Source organism: Pseudonaja textilis, chromosome 1, assembly GCF_049901715.1.
Source record: "Pseudonaja textilis isolate UNSWEBS1 chromosome 1, rPseTex1.2, whole genome shotgun sequence".
Taxonomy (NCBI): domain Eukaryota; kingdom Metazoa; phylum Chordata; class Lepidosauria; order Squamata; family Elapidae; genus Pseudonaja; species Pseudonaja textilis.
The window spans coordinates 86,242,377-86,265,110 of NC_141990.1; the positions used below are offsets into that span (position 1 = coordinate 86,242,377).

Here is a 22,734-nt window from a genome sequence, read left to right on the forward strand (position 1 = left end):
CTAGAAATGCTGCTGGTATGCTGAAACTTAACTGGCACTCTTAAAACTGTATTGTGAGGATGTGGTTCCTCAGAATGCTAGCATTCTGACATTTTACTTAATTATTTGTTCCCAATATTTCTACATTGCTCAATTCCAGACTGGCATACTCATGGTAGCCATCCAGAATGACTTTTCCTTCAGCGGGAGTTGACCTATTCATCCAAGTTAGCTTATTTTCCCTTTTCCAGTCCCAACATTCTTTTTCTTATACAAATTCTACTCAATGTATTTACAACAAATAGTGCTCTCATATTTTTAGATATTCACCGATTAGTAGATATATTATATGTGTACAGGTAGTCCTTGACCTACCATCACAATTGAGCCCAACATTTATGTTGCTAAGTGAGATGTTTTTAAGTGAGTTTTATCCCATTTTACAATATTTTTGCCACAGTTGTTAAGTGAATCATTGCGGCTGTTAAACAAATCTGGCTTCCCTATTGACTTTGCTTGTCAGAAGGTCACAAAAGGGAATCACATGACCCTGGAGCACTGCAACCATCATAAATATTAAGTCAGTTACCAAGTGTCCAAATTTTGATCAGATGACTACAGCGATGCTGCAATGGTCATAAGTCATTTTTTTCAGTGTTGTAACTTTGAATGGTCACTAAATGAGCTGTTGTAAGTTGAGGACTACCTGTACAGATATATATTTTAATATATTCTCCATCTGGAACCAACCCATTCAATATACTCATCCTGGTAGGGAATGTTGAACATCGCCTTATCATTCGTGTGATAAGATGGATGGGAGCCCTTTGTGCTGACCCTTATTTTGTGGAATAGCCTTTGGCTGGAGAGTAGATTGGCACTGACTTTGGCATCTTTTTGCAAAGCAATTAAAAAAGAACCTTTTCCAGGGCCTTTAAATGTTAATGCTCTTTGGAAGGAGTACATGTGATTATTCCACTGCTTTCCTAATGTTTTCATTTTAATTACTGGGTAGGTTATCTGTATTAACTTTGCTCTCTCGCACAAACATGCATAACCATGCTTTTATTTGCATAAACTACCATCAGGTGTACAATTTGGTAATCTCTAAATTCAACAAACAGGCACATGAATAAAATATTCACATATTCTTCTGAATATTTTCACTACCTGTGAAAAAAATGAGAAGGAATTCATGAACCTCAGGGTAAAAAAAAAATCTGAATTGAAAAACGTGAGAGCCATTATTATATTTTAAGCCAAGGTCCCAAGAGTCATGCTAGATAGGTTAAAATGATTGAGATAAATGATACCTAATTTTATCGTAACTTAATGTCCCACTGGTTTCAATAGATTTTCCCTAAGTATTAACAGGCCTACGTATCTTCCATCCTATAGGGTCTTTCTGAAGAAAGTATGCATGTGGAAAATAATACATAAGAACTGGAAGTGCTGAAGATTTACAAAACCATTCAATGAGGCATTAAAATCTAGTCTTGCTAAAGCTTAGAGCTAAAAAACTAGACAGAATACATTGTTTTCATGTTGTAATTACAGAAAACTATTCCTATGTCTAAATTATCATTTACTGATCTTTCTCAATTGAATATGTATGCTTGATATGGATGAGCACTATGCAGGCAGAAAGAGAAAAGACCGACTGTTAAACAAGAGATATTGAATTATCACAGTTTATTTGAAGCCCAGTGAAACAAATCTATCATATATTCTTCTTAGAATAACCTTCCAGGCATCTGGAGAACTGTAGCCAGTAAAAAGAACAGAAAATATCCACTGAAAAATGCTAGACATCTTCCGTTTAATGGCATGGCAAAGCAGAGATAGTGAAGAAGCAAAAGCTTTCTTATGACCATGAATGCATTAAATATGAAATCAACTCCGGCTAAAAAGGAAGTATGACAGACAGGGCTTTGAAAATTTGCAGGCAGTTATACAGCCATTAATATGAAGGAACAATTCCCTGCTGGAACAGGGGATAAATGGGATATTGGAATGGTTCTAAGATCTTTTCTTCATTGGTAATTTACACTGTCACCAAGCCATCAATTAGATGATATAAAACCAGTCTTCACTAATGTTTGGATGCTGCACTAAACAATTAGTGAGGATAGGAAGTTATGAAGATTGGTGGGAGTTAGGGATTCATTTTTTTCTCTGCAGAAACATAACAAATAGCATTTCCTGAGCACAAGAAAAAATGAATTTTGCTTCCAATTGACATACACACTTGCTTGGCAAAATACACTGGGATTCCTAGAAGCAACTGAGTTCCTATTAAGCCTCTATTGCAAAATAGAGGAAATGCCTAGGAAAGCTTCTAATTCTTGCCAGATCTACCTAATGAATTCTTCCTGATAAATCCATGAAGATTTTGAGTGGCAGTGTTGTTCTGTCATAACATTTTTCTTGGGCTAGCCTACACGGCAGTGGTGGTTAACCTTTTGGGGCTCCTATGCTGATGTACACCAATAACAGCACCGATCTGAAATCATTTTGCAAAGCTCTTGCTGTTTTCTCCAATTCCTCAATGTTATGCATTTTATTATGCAAATAAAAGAAGTCTCCTTTGAACAGAGATTGAAGGATTTTTTTTTTCTAATAGTCAGGTAAATACTTAATTCATTTCCAAAGGAACACAGTGATAACCAGCGTGCTTTTCCCCTTCAGCAATCATTGTCTAAAAAAAGAAATTCTCCAGGAGCACTTCACTTCTGTCCCTTCCCCTGGCTGAATGCCCAGTCTCAGTATGATGCTTTTAAACCTTCCCCCACAAGCTACAAGGTTTCTTTAACGTTATTATCCTATGCAATGTGCAGGGAAGCAAAACAAGATGATATGATAGCATGCAGGCAGTGATCCACCAAAGCATTTTGGATGAATATGAAATGTTCTGTGCTGGACGCACGGCTGTGTACATGGAAAAGGTCACAGTATATTGATTACATCATGCATATGTAATAGCAAACAAAAGGCTTATCAAGTTATCTCAGTGTATTTTTCAGTTTGATTTATTTCACAGATAAGAGAAAATCTCTTTTGGTTGCCTGGTTGAAATCCAGCAGTCATTTCAATAAGTGAGGAGCAACAAGCTGATAGAGATCATTCAAAACCAAATAACCATTCTCAGTCTGATCTGCATGCATTTCATAATGATCCTATAATTGTGAGAAATAAAGGTGAAGAAGAATTAAACTTGTTGCATACCATACACATCATGACCCTCAATTAGATGCTATACAACTATGTTCATGAAGTTGTCCTGCCCATGCCCAGTTCAAAGGAAGAACAAATGTATATGCTTCAGCCATGGATCACAACCAACATCCTGTGTGATGTCCTTAATAAGATCATCAATACCATTAAAGAGATTTCTTCAATTAATCAATGCTAATGTTAATCCTGAAGCTGGCCTGGGCGAAGCCATCTTGGAGCTTCAGTACTGCCAAACTGGAGCTGATGGATAGGGAGTGGGAATTAGAGATAGCTGGGCTTGTGTAGTCAAAATAAAATACTTTCTCTTGAGAATCAAGGACGTTCTCATACCTGGCAACCCTCAGCCCACCCAACTTACTGGCTTGTTTTTGTGAGGAGGATGCTCAATGTTTTGTTTTGAGCTGAGATTAGGTTAGGTTAATATAGTATTAAGTTAACAAATAATTATTTTGTCATTATCACAAAATTCATGCCTAAGCTCTATACAAGGTGAGGAAAATAACCAAATATCTTTTCAACAAACATTGGTTCCCAATTTTATAAGAAATACTCCCAAACAATGGGAAAGCATTATTTTTAATAGAATTTGAGAATTACTGGATGAAAGATCCTAGGGATATGATTTGTTGGCAATTTTGGGGGAAGCTAAGCTAAGATCTTTCTTTATTTTTATTTTTTTGATACCTTTGAGTCAGTTTTTAACTTCAGTCCTTGCAACTTTCTTGGAAAGGTTTGCCATTGTTGCCTTCCTAGCCTGAAGTCACTATCTGCCTTAATCACTACACCAAACTGGCTTCTTGTCCATATATCCAGGGATGGGATCCAACCGGTATAACTACCAGTTCTGTCGCTTTGCATCATGTGCACATGCATGAGTCGCGTGAGTCACATGAATGCAATTTACGACCTGCTGAGCTGCCCAGATAGCTGAGCAGTGCAAGTGCGCAGCGGTTGGAAAAGCCCTTTTTTCCTGCTTTTTCAACCGCAGCTGTGTCGCACAAAGCAGCTATGGTTGAAAAAGCAGAAAATAAAGGTCAGGTAAGAACCTGAGAGGGTGGTGGGCCAAAACAGCAGCAGACAGAACCGGTTCTATGTCTGCTGCTCTTCAGAGCAACCGGTTCTACAGAAGTGGACAGAACCGGTAGAATCCCACCCCTGCATATACCTGAACTTATTTCTATCGTTAGCAAAACTATCCTTTCAAAAGTGGCAGCAAAGCTGGGGAAGTCCATTATTAAGGAGATGGAACATAGAGATAAGCAAGCAAGTGTCCTTACTGAGAATGGAGCATTGAGGATTTTTACCATATTGCTATGTTGCTGGTTGTGGTTTGCTTTTTAAATTTATGTGCCACCCATCTTGACCTGAGATGGCTCTTGTTGGGTCTGCCCTTGGGCTGTACTAAGAACAAGACTTCTATCCTTTAGACTGGATTACAGAGGGTAATGTAATTGTAATTTCTCCAGTGTAGGGATGGACAATTTGAGTTTGAGATAGATAGATAGATGATAGATAGATAGATAGATAGATAGATAGATAGATAGATAGATAGATAGATAGATAGATAGATAGATAGATAGATAGATAGATAGATAGATAGATAGATAGATAGATAGATAGATAGATAGAATTCTTTATTGGCCAAGTGTGATTTGACACACAAGGAATTTGTCTTGGTGCAAATACTCTCAGAGGCAATGATTAGGATTAGGAACTGAGTTTGACCCTAGTCACATCCAAAAGAGGAAGGAGGCACATTTTGTTTCTTACATCTATTTTCTCTACCATAACAAGTCTAAAAGATTTTATATACTTTGGGGATTCCTTAGGAGAGTGTTAAAATAAGCAGCCAAACATCAGCATCAGTATAGCCAGGGCAATTTAAGCCTATGCATTGAAGAAAAGATGAAGGCAATCTTTTGAGAACATGACTGGAAACAGGTATTATCAGAGCATGGGCCATAGTGACATACAAGAGGGAACATATTATTTGATCCTCCTCACTTCATTTGGATTACAATTAGAAATGATACAAGTTGTAGATTTACGCATCTGGAAGCTACAAGGTTGCCTAAAAAATGGTGCCCGTGTTGCAGCAGACAATAACAACTATTTCAAGTTATTTACAGATCCTAAGACATCACTTAAGCTTCATCACCATAACAGAAGCAGATTGCCACATTAGGGCTATGGATTTGCAAACGTCTCATTGGATTCAGCAAGCAAAATCTTGCCAGAAGGGAGCCAAAAACAATTGTTTCTTTGGCATGATACATACTGTGTCTTTAAGCATCATGGTCATCTTTGCCTTATTGTTAGCCTCAAGCAAAGGTATCCTTTACTGTGCCATGCTTGTGACTTCATCAGTACTGAATAACTTAAGGCTCTACCATCCGTAACCTGAGAAATACGAGCAACTGAACAGCCATAGAATATTACACACTCACATTTTAGCATCCAAAATATGCTCTCCTATCATTCTCTTCTTTCCAGCTTTTTGCTGTAAGAGGTTTTCTGACAAGCATGCCAAAAAGGCAGTGAGAAAGCAAGTAGAACAACTATTACATGTCTGCTTTTGCACTCCTTGTGCTTGTTTTTCCTCCTCCCCATCTCTAGAGAGCTTCTGCCTTAAATTTTCTCCATGATTCCATTAGATTTATTGCTCCAGTAAATCTCAAATATATATATATATATATAGCCACTGCCACCACAGAAAGACAGACACTCAAGGGCCCTTTGGGAATCACCCCCTGAGATCACTTGACTGTTTTCCATTCACATCACAACAAAAACATTTCAAAAGTTTCTATTGTTTGCCAGAACTAACAAGAACAGGAGAGGAGAAAAGGCAGGAGGCAAAATGTCTATGTTTAGAAAAATAGTCAGAGACAAAGTGCATAAGCTCACCTTAAGGGTGAAAATAAACTCAGGTAGCTAACTAAGAAGGGAAAGGAACTTGAAGTTGGCAGAGGCAGGTGGCTTATTTGTAAGACTGTAGTCCAGATGCAATTAGTTTTTGGAAGCTGCTGCTGTAATTGACACTAACTCTCTGTTTTTAATAGTACTTATCCAAGTAGGTGTCCTTTTGTGTTTTGTACAACTTCCATAATCTCCAGCAATGATCTTGATGACCATCTTGATCATCCTTCCATTGTGTTTATATATGCTGTCAGCCAAATATTATACTAACTGGGGTTTTTTTAATAAAAAGGATCTTATTTTTCCAAGCTATGAGATAACATCATCAACTTTGGGGGCATCCAGCGAAGTCCTTTGCAATGATAAATTTAGTTCTGCATCACAGGTTGTTGCAACATTGTAAGAAAATGGGGTGTTTGTAGAAGAGAATGCAATTTAATGGGGATCTATTCGTTCCCAGTATCTATTTCCCTGTTTAACAAAATAGTAGAAATAAGAATTCTTATCTATCACATTTATATAGATACCCATCTCACAAAACACAACTCTGAAAGGTATAGAATAAACACACACTATAAAAACTAATAATTAAAAACATTCTACACTTAAAAATCATCAATCAAAGTTACCAATGATAGAGTAGTCAAAGGAGCTATCTTGATAGGCACTAGAGCCACCTCACTAATTCACCACTTTTTTGAACTCTCCAAGCCTGGTGACACAATTTTGAGAGACCTCCAAAGGGATGTCAGGGATGGGGCTGATGTCACCTTGGGATGAATGATATTCCACAGGGCAGGAATCACAGCAAAAAAGGTCCAGCTCCAAGGCCCCACAAATTCCTTTGCAGATAGGATCTGTAGCATGCTTCTGCTGAACCTAATGGTACTGGCAGATGTAACTTAGTGAAGGTAATCCCTCAGCACCATACCATGAAGGATTTCAAAGGTCAAAATCAAAAACCTAAATTGGACCTGGAAGGAAACTGGCAAGTAACACAGCTTACAGATCACAGGTATAACGTGTACTTCTTCTGGGGACATTTTGTACCAGCTGAAGCTTTGAAATCCTTTTCAATGGCAGCCCCATGCATTGCAATAGTCTATCTGGAAGGTGACCAATGTGCAAGTAATTGTGAGAAGACCCTCCCAATAACAGGCACAACTAGTATACTGAATTCTGCAGAACCCAACAAAGAAGGAGCCAGGGCAGAACCTCACTTCCCCAACCACTAACAACTGATATTAACCCCAGAGAAAGGAACCAGTACAATACACTGCTGCTCATCACAAATCCCATAAGCTGATCCAGAGGGTACCATGGGCAATGGTTTTGAAGGCTACTAAGAGGCAAAGAAGAGCAAGGAGGGATGCACAGCCTTCATTCCATCCCTGCCAAAGATCATATTAAAACCCTCTAAGAGTGGAATCTAATCTTGAAGTCACCCATTAACACAAGCTAAACAGTGGAGTAAATAGAGCAATAAAGTCACATGTGAGAATTCAAATGTCTGAACAACCACCACCCTTTTCACCTCAAAGTAGTTGAATCCCATTTATAACATATTCAAGACTGGTCCAAACTCTTTTCTTTTTGAAACTTTTCAGGTATCAGGTTACTGTGAACACTGGCATATTTGCATGCATATAAGCCTAGAGCAAACAGGGAAGAATCAACCAATAAGAGCCTTCTCTTTCTTGCCCACAGCTAAGCAATAGAAAACTCTCAGAAATAAATACTTGCTTATCAGACAATTACCTATTGCTTTGTTACACCCTTTAGTATCACATCTGGAAGCAAATCCCATTACTCCTTCATACAAATAAAATAAATAAATTACTAGTGTTCCCCCACGTTTCTCTGATTAGTAATCTTCTGTCTTCTAATCTCCTAATTCTGGGATGTTGACAATTCTGCATGTGGGCTCTTTTATCTAATCAAGCCAGTATAGGGCTACAACAGAAACCTGGCAAGTGGGAGGCAGAGTCAAGAATCCCTTCCAGTAATGGTACAGATCACTTCTTCAAGCAAAATCATCCATTTGCTGCTGTTTCTGACACAGAGATCATTCCTATGTAACTGCATTTCCCTGTACATGGATAACCATGCCATTGGTATAGGGTCATGCTTACCCTCCTTTCCATTATGACATCATGCTCATTCCATTTGAAAAACCTTTAAGCTTGCTTAAGTTTTGTTCTTTGGTAACATGCTTCCTTTTTGTTGATAATACGTAAACAGTACAGAAAGTGTATTGTGTTTTTCCCCTCTTTTCTTTGGATTAGTAATTGGGATCATCAAGTGACAAATGACTCCAGGAAGGTTCTAATTCAGATATTGATTTAGCTTTGACTTCATTGTAGAATGGGGTTAGGCATGTCATTATCTAAAATTCTCCAACTATTAATAACAAGGGATATTTTACTTGTTTTAGATCAGGGGTATCAAACTCACGTCATCACAGTGGCATCACGTGACATATCAGGACTTTTTCCCCCTTCACTAAACTGGGCAGGGGTGGGGCCAGCATGTGATGCATCCAGCCAATGGGCCATGAGTTTGACACCCCTGTTTTAGATCATGGGCATCAAAACTTGATTGCATCACAAGCCAGATTGTGACATATCACAACATTTTTTGCTTTTGCAAAGCCAGGGTAGGCATGGCCTGTGCATGACATATCCAGTCCGCAGGCTGCCAGTTTAACAGGCCTCTTTTAGATTGAAATTTATCCCTTCTTTTTTAGAGACAGGCATGAAACAGAACAAATGAACACAAATGCCTAAAAAGAGTTTCATGGATCCAGTATTAATCCCTGTTCATGCCTCCTTCCACTTCCACCAAAAGCCCCAGCTACCAAATTAACTCACAACTTCTACATTCCTCCTTGTCAGGCAAAAAAAAAAAATATTTAACAAGCCTTATATAAAGATCATTGAGTAAGCTCTGATAGATAGCTGATCACCAGAAAGATATTAGAGATTCTGCAATTATATATAATGATGAAAAAAGGGTATTTCAGAAATTTTAGGTATGTATCCTGCAATGTCTTCCAGATAAATTCCAACTTTAAATCTGGATAAGGTCATGTCTTCCACCACCTACCCCATATCAAACTGGCTTATAATTTGGGAGTTCTCTTGGATTCACAGTTGCTGCTCAGGAAGAAGATGGTAGGAGTCACATCATCCAGATTTATCAGGGGTGCTAGTTACTGTGCCTCTTGGAAGATGAATTAACTCTCAATTGAACAACTGCAGTGAGCCTGGCCTCACAGACTTCAGAAATAGCAGCAGTGCTGGGATTCAATTTTTTTAAAACTACCAGTTCTGTGGGCGTGGCTTGGTGGGCATGGCAGGGGAAGGATACTGTAAAATCTCCAGTCAGAGGTGGTATTTGCTAGTTTTCCAAACTACTTAAAATTTCTGCTACTGGTTCCCCAGAACTGGTCAGAACTTGCTGAATATTACCTCTGAATTGTAGGTACTATAGAAAATAGCAGTCTTAAGTATCTATGGGTGATATTTTCACACCTATTACATTGCTGTTTGGGGAACTGAATGGTTATCAACTGGCTTCTATATGCAATTCAAGGTTTGCTTATTATTTTTAAAGTCCTTCATGATTCAGGGCTGAATATCTGTAGATTGCCTTCTTTAAAAGGTTGCCAAGAGAAGCCACCCTTTTTGATTGGACAGAAAGCAACTTCAGCCTTCTCTAGCAGTGTTTCCTTCCTGTGGAATAGAATTCTCTCAGACAAATATCCCCTTCCCTTTTCTATTAAAACAGACTCTCAAGTTTAAATGATCTTTTTCCCTTCAGCTATCGGAAATTGTTAAGTGTACTTGCTGACTAGGCTTATTCCTGACTGTTATATACATGATTTTATTGATTAGGCTATATGGTGTTGTTTGTCATTTGTTATGTTTTTATCTCAGAGGACAACTTTATGCTGCTCAGTGTTTATTCTGACTGAAACAGCCTATAAGCAAGCAAGCAAACACCAGTTATCCCTGTATACAATATGCTCCTGAGCTAGTGCACAGAGGATCTAATAAAAAAAATCCCAAAACATTTTACTTATTAAAATGGATGTATCAGTTAATAATCAACTGTTGATGAAAACAATTAAGAGTAGAGAAATAATGCTATCAACCAAGCAAAAATAATATTCTATTATTCCATTATTTGTAATTTGCTTGTTTTTAAATCAGCTAATCCCATCCCCATATTGTAAATGATTTAAATGTGCGCTGCTGAAAAAAAAAGTCAAAGAGAGGAATATGAGGGAGGAAATCCACTAAGATGTATTAACTGGCAAGTCATAAAGCATTAGTCCTCACTGGCAAATTATAAATCTTACATTGAAGACATATAACCCTATCAACCATGAACACAATTACTGTGCTAAATGCAGGAATTTATTCCCAGAAAGATGGTAATGTGAAACTCCTACATTGATTGCTGAAGTTATCTAATCAAAATAAAGAGACACCTTTCTTCTTAATCCACAGCACATCTCTTACAACCAAAATATTCTATTTTACCTTGTTTAAGTTCAACTTGCATGACTGGTCATTTATTAAAGTATGAAGTTGACCCATTTTGGAAACTAATCATCATTTTCAATAATTGGCTAGGCTTGAGGTGGGTTTTTTTTTAATGCCCCATATGGGATGAATAAGAGCCAAACCAGATGTAAAATTGACTAGATTTATTTTGTTGGTTCCATTTACACTCCGATTTGCATAAGGAAAAAAAAACCAAGGATGGATAAGAGTTATAGTGAAATAACCAAAAGTTAAAAACCATAATAAAATAATAAAACCAGCAAAATTCTTGAGAGAAAATAAACCATTAATAAGAGGTCTGGCCCCATTCAATATAACCTCTAACCATTCAAAAATGCTGGTGCTAAGAAAAAGTAAAGAAAGTATGTGATATACTTTCTGTAAAAAAATTGTGTCATGATTTAATAAATGTTCCCCAACACCACTCGGATGTAGCAACTTATATTGAGAGACCAGGATCAAGTCCACCCTCAGCCATAGAAGCCCCCAAATGACTTTGAGGCAGTTATTCTCCAGTGGTGGGATTCAAATTTTTTTTACTACTGGTTCTGTGGGCGTGGCTTGGTGGGTGTGGCAGGGAAAGGATACTGTAAAAACTCCAGTCAGAGGTAATCTTTGCCAGTTCTCTGAACTACTCCAAATTTCTACTACCGGTTCCCCAGAACTGGTCAGAACCTGCTGAATACCACCTCTGCTAATCTACCGTGCAATATTGTTGTGGGGAAAAACTGGAAATGGAGTGTTAGATGTGTTACCTTGATTTCTAGATCAAATGTGAGAGGTCAGGAAAAAATCAGCTACATCAATCTCAGATCTAAATAGGCAATTGCTCAGCAAACAAAGAGTGGTATATAGTCACTGATTTTATATATATATATTTCCTTTCTCATCTTTGTGGGCTGTCTGTTTCCTCCTCAGTCTCAGATCATCTATCAAAGGGAGTTTGAGAAGTATCTTTCCTGTTCCTAATATTGCAAAAAGCTGAACAAAGCTCTGGTGGGCAGAGAGCTCTGATATGGTTCTGTTGGAGCTATTCTCCCAGCTTAGGAGTCATCACCCTGAATTCTCCTACCACTACTAAAACCACTTTAGTCTTTACTTTCCATGTTCTCTCTAGTTCCTCCTTTAGCCCCTGGTACTTTTCCAGCTTCTCCAACTCCTTTCTCTTACTATCACTTGGTACGGTTATGTCTATCAACATTATTGTTTTTCAGCCCTTGTCTACTAATGTGATGCCTGGTTAATTAACCAGTACTGTCTGAATCTGGAAGTCACATTGAATCTTAAACCTCTTGCATTTCATGAGCTCCTGTACAATCTCCCATCCAGAGGTGGCATTCAGCAAATTCTGACCAGTTCTGGTAGTGGAAATTTTGAGTAGTTTGGAGAACTGGCAAATACCACCTCTGACTCACCCCGTCCCCATCCATTCTCTGCCTCCCGAGTCCCAGCTGATCAGCTGGGTTTCTTTTGTTGCCCTGTACAGGAAAACAGAACTGGAAAGCAGGTTAGTGGGGTGGGGTGATAATGGGGATTTTGCAGTAATCTTCCCCTGGAGCAGGGTGGGAATGGAGATTTTACAGTATCCTTCCCCTGCCACACCCACCAAGCCACGGCCACCAAGCCATGCCCACAGCACTGGTAGTAAACAATTTTGAATCCCACCACTGCTCTCATCCCTGCATAGTCTGCACTTTGAGTCCTACCTAATGTGATAGATCCCTGCTTCTATAGATCTGGTACTTAGAGTCAGCTCTTGTGTTGCTATGATCAGTGTCTCAAGGTAGTCTTTCAGTTCATCCCTATACAGCCCAATGTCTGCCACCTCAGTTATCTTGTTGATGGTACATCCCGTGTGGGGGCTTCTCTTGCAATGGCACTTCCTATGCTTGATCTTCCATGTCTAGCGCTGCCTCAGGCATTCTCTCAGCAGCCCATCTTTGAGTGCCATCTTACTGATGTATTTCTGAATGCTTTGGGTTTCATCCTGTGGTTTTGACACTCACTAGATTCTGTCCACCGGCTGGTGTACAATGTCTGGGTATTGGATTTGGAATGGAAACCTCTGAGAACACTGTAAGGAGCTTCTGGATCTTCACATCAGCAGCTATCATGTCTTTCTTTGGCTAGCTCTCTATATTGGCAGGGTATCTGATGATAGCAAGGGCATGTTGATGGCAGGAATCTTGTTCTTCCTATTCAGTAGATTCTTTAGGACTTGGCTTATCTTTTGGTGGTATTTATATGTTGCTGTTACTGTCTTCATTGCCTCCTTATTGTGGTTTCCATGTGAGTCGAAGCAGTTACAATGTACTTGTAACTGGTCTGTGTGTGAGCTTTGTGGCCCACTGGTAGTTCCATCCCATAAGGCTAAATTACTTTCGTTCTCTTGACTATCATCTGACCATGCTTTTCCAATGTCCACACTGTAGATCAGGTGGATGAACAAATTAATGTCTCTTTCATTCTTAGCACTCCACTTCATGTTGTTTGTGTAGAGGAAGTGGCTGATGGTAGTTCCACTCTTGAGCATGAGTCCATATCCAGTTCTTACGATTATCTGGCTCAGGGGGTTCAAGCTTGATGGCCACTTGCATGAACTGTCTTGAGTTGACTTCCCCAGTGGTCATCTATGGTCCCATCAGTTTTTGAGGAGAGTCCTTATTATCCTGTTGACTTTGCATAGCATCAGACATTTACATACCCATGTATGTAGCACTGAATGTTAGGCTTTCCTGCATTAATTTTTGCTCAAATTGGTCTGTCTAGACTTGGGTGACTGCTCTATCTATCTGCAACATCCAGCTCAGGAGGAATATTCCCTAGGAACAGACATATCAGGAACAATGGGTAGGGATTGGTGCTTTAAAGTAGATCTACATAACATATGGCCCACCAAGCAACTTTATGTGGCAATCCAGCTTTTTTTAAAAAAAACAACCCACAGCTGCCAAATGCTACTGCCACCGAGAATTATCTACTGTGGCCACCTAGGTTTTCACATCCACTTCTTCCTCAAAAGTCATGTCCGCAATGCTTCCAGACTTCATGGATGCTAGCAGGTCCATCATCTGTGCTGTTAACCACCAAGCTGTTTATTGACACATTAGCTGTTCCTTTGCGGCCCATAATTATTTTTAATTATCAGTCTGCCCCTTGCTTCCCTAGCAGTTGTGCAATGATGTTCTAAAGGGAAAGTGTTCCAAATAATAGCATCTCTTCTTGAAACCTTGTCATAGTAAAGTCACCAAAATATATTTTTAAAAATTTGAAAGCATCTTGAGAATGAACTACAAAAACAGAAGCCCCCTTTTTAATGAAAGAAACGTTTCAGGATTTCAAAAGAGCTTGGCCAAATATTAACCAACATGTTTGAGGATAAAGGTTACCTGATTAGTTTTTTACAAAATATTATATCCTCAGCCCTGCAGTTTCCCATTTATAAACTTCAAAAATTATGTTGCAACAATCAGGCTGGAAATCTCAAGCTGTTTTCAAGAGCCTGTCTCAGAGGATGTTGGGTGCTGAGCACAGTTTAAAAGTCTGAGTAGATGTAAATAAAGTTTGCAATAACAAAATGAAATAACAAAATCAGGTGCTCAAAAATGATCTGAGAATCAGTTACTGAGCTGATAAACGTGCTCTACTCAGAAATTAGTAAAAAATATCCTTGTCTCAGTTTTCATTTCATCAAATGCTTATTTTAAACTCCACTACAATATCTTAGTCATTTCATAACATACGAACTGTTTGTTTTAGTACCTCGTTTATGGGAAAGAAAAGAGGATATAAGACTATAAACTGTCAATCTGAAGCTTCATGCTGGTAATACATAACAGATCCTAACTATCTCATCAGAGTTGCTCAACATTAAGTTTAAACAAAGTACAGTATTTTAGAAAGCTGCTATGTTATGTAACTGCTTCTTTCTTTCTTTCTTTCTTTCCTTGTTTCTTTCTTTCTAAACAAACAATTAACTTCTGCTTTTTGATTGGTGTGATCCCACTGTTTGAACAATAATCTCAAAAATCTGGCTTCTACTATCCTTGTTATTGGATTAAAGGATTAAAATAAAGGACACTTGATTTTATTAATTTAATGAGCAAGAAAAAGGCTATTAAAGTTTCCCTGTTATGTTGCCCAGCCCATATTTAACTAACTAGCTGATCAGCTGATCATGTGCTTCTTGTTTGGCTGAACTCAAGATATGTTATGTCAATGACATTCCTGCAATCTATTAAGGATGTTACCCAATTAAAAATGAGATAAGTTTGTTCTAGAGAATTTTTTCTTAAGAAAGCTGTGATGACTTCTGGTAATTACTGCATTATTTTCCAGGTACTTATAAACTGATATATTTATGAACTGTTCAAGTATGTTTCCAGAAATGGATGTTAGAAGAGTCTGTAATTTCCTCAATTTTCCTCATCATACATAACCCCCTTCCCACACTTTTTGGAAGATAGTGACAAAATCTGCTCCCTGCCAAGAATCTAATACCTCATTTATTATCTAAGGCTTTTCAAAAATAATAATAATAAAGGTTTGGTCAGACCATCAGTTTGTTTCTTCAGTACCTTAAGAAAAAATCCATCTGGCCTAACTATTTAAACTAGTTCAGAATAACATAATATTCCCGTATCATGTTTTTTATTTAATTCCTGCCCCTTCATTCTCTCTTCACAGTTATTTTTCAAAACTGTTATTAATGTGATGTTTCCTGTTCACCCACATTGGACAAGAAGTTATAAAAAAGTTATAAGCAAGAAGTTATAAAGTTACTATTGTATCTGGGACTTATCTGTAAGCACTTAATTAATTGGCTCCTTGGATAATTTTTGCCTGTGGAGCTGTTCTTTCTCTCTTTCATGTACTTACGTGATATGACATACATTTTCACCAATAATATTTGAAATCATATTATTAAAGATTAAGTAAATGACAATCTAACATTCACTCTACAGCTTTTAAACCTAGAAAGGATTTTACTAAGACATAATAATTCTCTATTTAAAAAAGAAAAAAAACTGAAGCACATGAACACACGAAGAAGCATTATCTGATCTATACTCACCACAACCCTTTTTTCTATGAAATATTTAAGAAGTCATCAGACTCAACTATCTCATAGTTTATCATGCTGCATCTGTTTAGCTTTTGACAGGGCAAACCCAGATCAGTTTAGTTGACTCTGTAACCCTAGATTGATAAATTATTATTTATAATCACCATCTTCATCCTGTTAAATATTATGTTAAATAATCCAGATATCCGGTGATATTTTTGTACTATGGTAGTTTACAACATGATGGAGAAGATTATTTCCAAAATACAGTGATTTATTTTATTAAATTGCTCTGCTTACTTTTCCCCACAATTTATTTTAACTTTAGAAAGGCAAATATTGCTGAATCTAGGGCACAAAATGATTATTTCCCTTTATCTGAAGGTAACCTCTCTCTGAATAATCTTAAAATATGTGGACTTGATGACTAGACAATTATGCCACACTTTCTGAAGGCAGAGTATGCCTGTACAAACTTCCATAAGGTTTTCACAGTCTCATAATTTATTCAACTGTTTTTCAAATTGAAGAAATAACTGGCACAAAATATTTTCCCAACCAATGGGGGTGGGGGGGGGGGCTATTTCTAAAATAAAAATCTGCTGTCTGAAAATTATAAATAATGACAACTCAGTAACTGATATTCTTAGCAAAATAACTGCAAAACAGTTGTTTGGAGAATTATAAAGAACTTTTCACAGCTGATAGGTTGCAGTACAATATCTATATAGGTTGAGAGAAGTAAATGAACTAAATCTTATGACTAAAATAAACTGTATATGTTGCTTGAACCAACAAAGGTGGATTTTTTTTAGTCTTTCTTTCCAGTGCTACTTCTGTAATACTCAGGAACAAATGGTTGAGTTTTCATCAACTCTTTCAAAGGGGCAAGTCCCATTCTAACCATACACTGTTAAAAAAACAACAAATGCTCTTGGAGAAATTGCTAGCAAGACAATATCAAAAGATGTAGATTTATTTATTTATTTAGAAAATTTATATTGCCTCCTACTCACACATGGCAACTCAAGGTGGCTTACAAGGATATAAAAATACTATATAAAAGAAATAAAAAGAATAAAAAAAAATTAACCTCCCACCCTCCATCCCAGCAACAACACACATTCATACTAGCCATTTAATGGGCTCCAACCTGCTCTGGGTTCCCCAGGCCCGCTGACAGAACCATGTCTTCAGGGCTTTCCAAAAGAGTGTTAGAGTGGGGGCCAGATTATGTTCCAGAGAGAGGGAGCCACCACGAAGAAGGTCCTTCTTCTGGGTCTTTCCAGATGTATCTTGTTAGGGGACAGAACCCGCAACATTCCTTGCCTCCCCACTCTAGTGGGTTGGGTAGACAAGATATGGTCCCTCAGATAACTTGGTCCTAAACCATGAAGAGCTTTAAAGGTGACAACTAGCACCTTGAATTGCACCCAGAAGCAAATTGGCAACCAATAGAACCAGATAGTTCTAAAGCCCTTGGCATGATATACAACTTTTTAGATACTTTATTGTGTACTTCCTCTTCAGTTAGGAACTTGGCTTAATTTCTCTGACACTGTTGCTGACTGGACAATCTGGTGGCTTGCATAACCATGGCAGAAAGTCCTAATTGCAATAGCTGTTCTCTCCTAAAAAAAATAAGCTAAGAAAGAATTCTAGTTGAAGCCCATGGTAATTTCTGTGAGTCAATACAGATGCAGATGACTATCTGTATGACCTGGTTTAGTTAAAAGCCATTGTTCTTTTGTTTGAAACTAATAATGAGTGAGGAATTCATTAGGAAAATATAAATAGTTGATTGAATCAGTTTTCTCCTGTATCAGCCTCCCGTACCATTGTACATTTCATATCTGTCCCAAAGCAGATTGGGAGGATGCAAAATGCATAGAAGAAACATAATCCATAAACTCCTCGCAGCTTTTCCCAACCTAGGAATTTTTACCTGTGTTGTACTAAAGTTTGATTCATAATTCTATTCTGACAAATGGTGGACAAAGAGGAATATGATCCAATCTAATCTCTTTCATGTTCGCACTGAGAAAGTCTATACCAGGACAAGACTCGAATTGTCAGCAACCTCTGAAGTCCAGAAATTTACCATTTTTTCTTTACTTCTGCTAAAAAGAGCTGAACCTTTTTGTGTAAACCTTTTCTAAAAAGGGCCTGGAATTGCTGTCTGTGGTGTAAAGTACTGATATGAGGAATGTTATCATTACCAAGACTCTTTTTTTCCAACTCTGATGCTGGAGAAGGGATAGGCAAAAGTCAGCAGATTACTGGGAATGTCTTTTTATTCTCCCATCTAAATAGTGCAACGAGTCATTGTAAACTCAGACTGTTTTCCAGCAGCTTTGAGTGATTTCTGCTGTAGTGGAACAGTTTATTCTATTAAGCACACAGCATTCTAGAAAGTTGTGTACATGGGGGAAATGCCAATTTTATTCTCTTTGGTTTGGAACAGTTGTTTTGGCAAGCAGGTCCAAAATGTTATGAAGAGAGAAAAACAAGAGCCAATTTTTTTTTAAAGAGTTCTTCTGAACAGTGGCTGGAATATATATCATCCTTGAAAACTTCCAATTAAGAGAATTTTATAAAATGCCTACAACAGAGTAGAAAAACAGAGACAGTATACAAATACAAACACAAATACAACATTTGGAATTTTAGGTTTAAATATTGTGAGTTTTCTATCACACAAAAAGATAAGAATTACATAAGATTCCTAATTTCTGATATTTTCAAGATACTCTGGAATTTCAGTTCCATTAATTTGATTGATAGATTTTTGCACTTTATTTGTACCATTATAATGTCATGAAATGGTTTGCAATGTTCTTTAAATAATCTCATTGCCAAGATAACAAACTGCTTAAGAAGTTCCACAGAAAAGAAGGCCATTCAGATCAGTTTCAGGGTTTATATTAATTGCATTTTTTTAAAAAAAGTTGAAGTTAAATGCCTTTCTATCAATTTGATAATTAGAATGTCTTCTAACAATAAAAGAAAACACCAAATGTAAACAAAATAGTGTTAATGCAATTGGAATCCAGATAAAAATTAAACATTAGAATAAATATATTAATGATTAACCATCTTGGCAGAAGAAGTGAGTTATTTATCAGGTGAGTTGGGGGCACACACATCTTGTATATTCTACATGCCAAACAAAAACAAAGATAAATGGTGCTAAATCTGGCTAATTAAGATTGTATTAGAACCCATAGAACCCATAAATAAGATGGGTAATGGTATATAAGAAGAGCGTGAATTCAATTGAGTCCATACAAAAAGAGGTAATCTGGGGCCAAGTTACTTTCTAGAAGAAAGTTTTATGTTTTTATGTCTATGTCTTATGTGTGTGTGTTTAATTAAGAATTAAATAATAAAATCTCGGAGGAAGACTAGATGAGAATAATTATAAACAAGCCAGAGGAAAATATAAAGTTGATGATTGGATAGCAGATAAATCAGAAAGGAAATATGATTGAATAATGATTAAAGAGAAACAATGTGGAATTTGGTAAAGGGAATTTACGTGTTTATATGGAAATGGGATAAATTATAAATACGTGATATAAAGCAATATGTTACCTGCCTTGTAAGGATTTACAATGGAAAGAGGTTTTATGTTTTTAATGTTTAATGATGTTTTGTTTTGTTTGTTTGTTTGTAAAATCAATAAAACTTGTTTAAAAAAAAAAGAACCCATAGCCATAATTGTGCAAAGATGTGCCTCACTATAACAATTGCTTGCAAAGCCAGTCAAACTAGAGATCAATGAACACTCCCAACCTGCAAACCTGCTCTTTCCCATGATGTATAACTTCATCCATAGCTAATCTCAGAGTCCAATTTTTCCTGATCAGTAGTACCTCTATCTTGTTAGGTTTAATTTCAACTTGGTTTCCCTCATTCAGTCTAACTTAGAAACTTTTAAGATTGGAGTAGCTTTCTGTTTTAGTACTAAGTAAATCCACAAGAGACAATATTAAAGGTTACAAATGCCTTCCTTGATGGGAAGATGAGAAGCAGTAAAGATGGATACCATCAATATATTGATCTCTCTTATCTCCAAATCTCCAGCATAGGAAACAAAATAGAATCCTGACAGACTTAAATATCAACCTGTAGTTCTTTAACATTATCTTCCTGGAATTTCTTGACATGGAGGTTTGAAACCACCATAGAACATTAGCATTAAACCTCAATCTGACCAGGCAACTCAGAAAGATATTATAATCAACTTTGGGCAAGGATGGAATGCAAGAGTATCCTCAAATTGTGTACCAGTTCTATCTGAAGCCCCATCTATTTCAAATCCCTGATACAGCCCCATCCTATGGCAAATGCCAGATACAAGGTTATGGTTAGGGTTGAGTTTAAGTTCTTCCTTCCCATCCAATTCTTTACTGTTTCCAGGCACTGGGTCATCATACTAACAACATTGTTGATCAGCCCAGGATCAAGATGTTCAACTGAGTATTGTCTGCTTACTAATATTCCGTCTCATGCTGATGAATTACCTGATACAGTAGTTTCATGAAGATGTTAAATAGAACAGATAAAAATGTTGAGCCCCATGGTAACCCACAAATAAGGAGCCAAGACTCAACTTTTTCCTCCCTGCAGGTTGTTTGTCATAGTAGATGGATCCCATTTTCATCTCATGAGCATCACTGACTTACTAAAAAATAACTTATCACATATTTATCATTTTGGCTGTCCTTCTGTCTTCCTAGAGGTGAACCTTTTGACATCAAATAAAGACTTAGCTATTCACCCCAAAGTATGACTCTTAAGAAATGTTGATGGTGAATGTTCCCAAGTTCTTCCATTATTTTTACTTATTGTTATTTATTCTGAGATCTGCTGGTACACATGACTCCATATAACTCTTTTAATAAATAAAAAATTAGGGACTGACATCAAAGTGAGGGCAACAACAAGACAAACTGCTCTAGTGTAACATCTTAGCAGGATTACGATGCATTTTCCAAATGGGGAAGCTGGATAAGATACTTTTTTTACCTGTCCATGCAGGCTACTTAACTGAACATGAAAGATGTTGAGTTCATTAAGTGGCTAGGTGCTATCCTTTGATAAATGTGGTCTGTATTTAATTAGAGTTATTGCCTGGTAAGAATCACAATTCTGATCACAATATACGTACACTTACTATATTTCATCCAATTTTGGAAGACTTTAATCTGGTCTGGGAATGATGTGTTTTCAGTGCTTTAGGTGAAAAATAAGGTAAGTCTGACTGTGTGTGATCATCTCTGCATGCTTTAAAGTTGCCTCTCATGTGAAGTGCTCCTCTGATTGCTCTATCACGGGACCACATGATGGGGGATTAGGAAAAGTTACTTATCCCATAATGTGCTGAAAATGGTTTCATAAACACCCAGGGCAATCGACTTTCATTTTATTATACACTTGCAATGTTTATTGTGTTTATTGTTGCAGACAGAAATAAATGTTATTCATAATAAATACCCCTCACACAAAATATAATTTCTGTACACAGATGAATTAGGCAATCCCTAAGATCATTTGGTGCATCTCTGTCTTGATATAAATGACATGCTCCAGCCATTATATTTGGTTTAGGCCTCAGCTTGAGAGATTTTGAAATCACTCATTTTGATGTGAGAATTGATCAGAAACTGACTTTGGATGTCTGAAGCTTCATGCTTCAACAAATAATATATATTTCTTTTTTAAAAAAAATAGAATTTGATAAAATATACAGTAATCAATATTTGCTATTCTGAGAGACAGCAAGTCAAAAACTACAGGATTTATAGATATGCTAACCATCCTTAAGTTTTATTTTTAAAAAATATTTCTTGGCAAGAATGGATGATTATGTTTCAGTTTTAGATATCCAAAATGGTATTTGTATATTTGAATCCTGCTTTCTTTATATTTATTACTAACTAGACAAAATTGGATATCCTTTTTTTTTCTTTGCTAACCATAGTTTTTTACCCAATGTGGGACAGACCCATGATCATCTAAGAAGAATATATATACTTAAGTTTTTGTGGGTACTTACATGTATGGTATTCAGCTTTGTTCAGGTATTTCCCCACGTCATTATAGTTGTGCTTTTAAAGTTGTAGCAATGTTTCGGCAGAATCTCATCTGCCATCATTAGGCTTCTGTATTGTGTTCGTCGGTGAGTCAGACTTTCACAGCCGTTTCAGTTTTAAATTCGGGGCTAGCCTACTGCTGTGCCACAATGGTTTTTTCTTCATCCTGATTGGTTGGGAGTCTTGGTCTTTGTTTATTGGTCTTGGAATTTGCTGTGTTCTGCTTGATTGGTGTTTCTAATATCTTCTGTCTGTTTTGTGGCTTTTTTGTCTTGATTGGCTGGCAACATTGTGTTCGTGTATTTCAGGCTTTCAGTGCAGCTTGGCTCTGAGTAAATGGATGGCTATCATTTATTAGGAAGCTAGGTTTCATCTGGGTGTCTGGTTGGAGTGTGTTTGAGCTGGAGGTATCAGGGGGAATCTGTTTGTGCCCAGGTGTTTGCCTGGCTTGTGGTGTGGAGATATTTTTTTGGTTGTGAGTGCAAATAAATAAATAAATAAATAAATATATATATATATATATATATATATATATATATATATATATATATATATATATATATATATATTCAGCTTTGTTCGGGTATTTTCCCACGTCATTGTACTTGTGCTTTTAAAGTTGTAGCAACGTTTAGGCAGAATCTCATCTGCCATCATCAGGCTTCTGTATGTATGTATGTATGTATATATATATTGTATAGTTGTAGTGTAAAATGTACCTATCTGAACAAGAAAGCAGCATGACCACAGGCAGGCAAGAAAAATAATGGGAACATGATTGACTTCTGACTACCTGCCAGCTTCCCCATTGACTTTATTTGTGGGAACCTGGCACAGTGTGTCAGAAATTTTCATCATATGGCTGTGG

At 37.1% G+C, this 22,734-nt stretch overlaps 2 long non-coding RNA genes across 2 annotated transcripts in view; one reads left to right on the forward strand and one right to left on the reverse strand.

Moving 5' to 3' along the window:
• The window catches only part of LOC148127710 (uncharacterized), a 69,545-nt gene that overhangs the window by 16,849 nt on the left and 29,962 nt on the right, over positions 1–22,734 (reverse strand). The window lies entirely within an intron of this gene.
• The window catches only part of LOC148127711 (uncharacterized), a 168,280-nt gene that overhangs the window by 349 nt on the left and 145,197 nt on the right, over positions 1–22,734 (forward strand). The gene's annotated exons all lie outside the window — the stretch shown is intronic.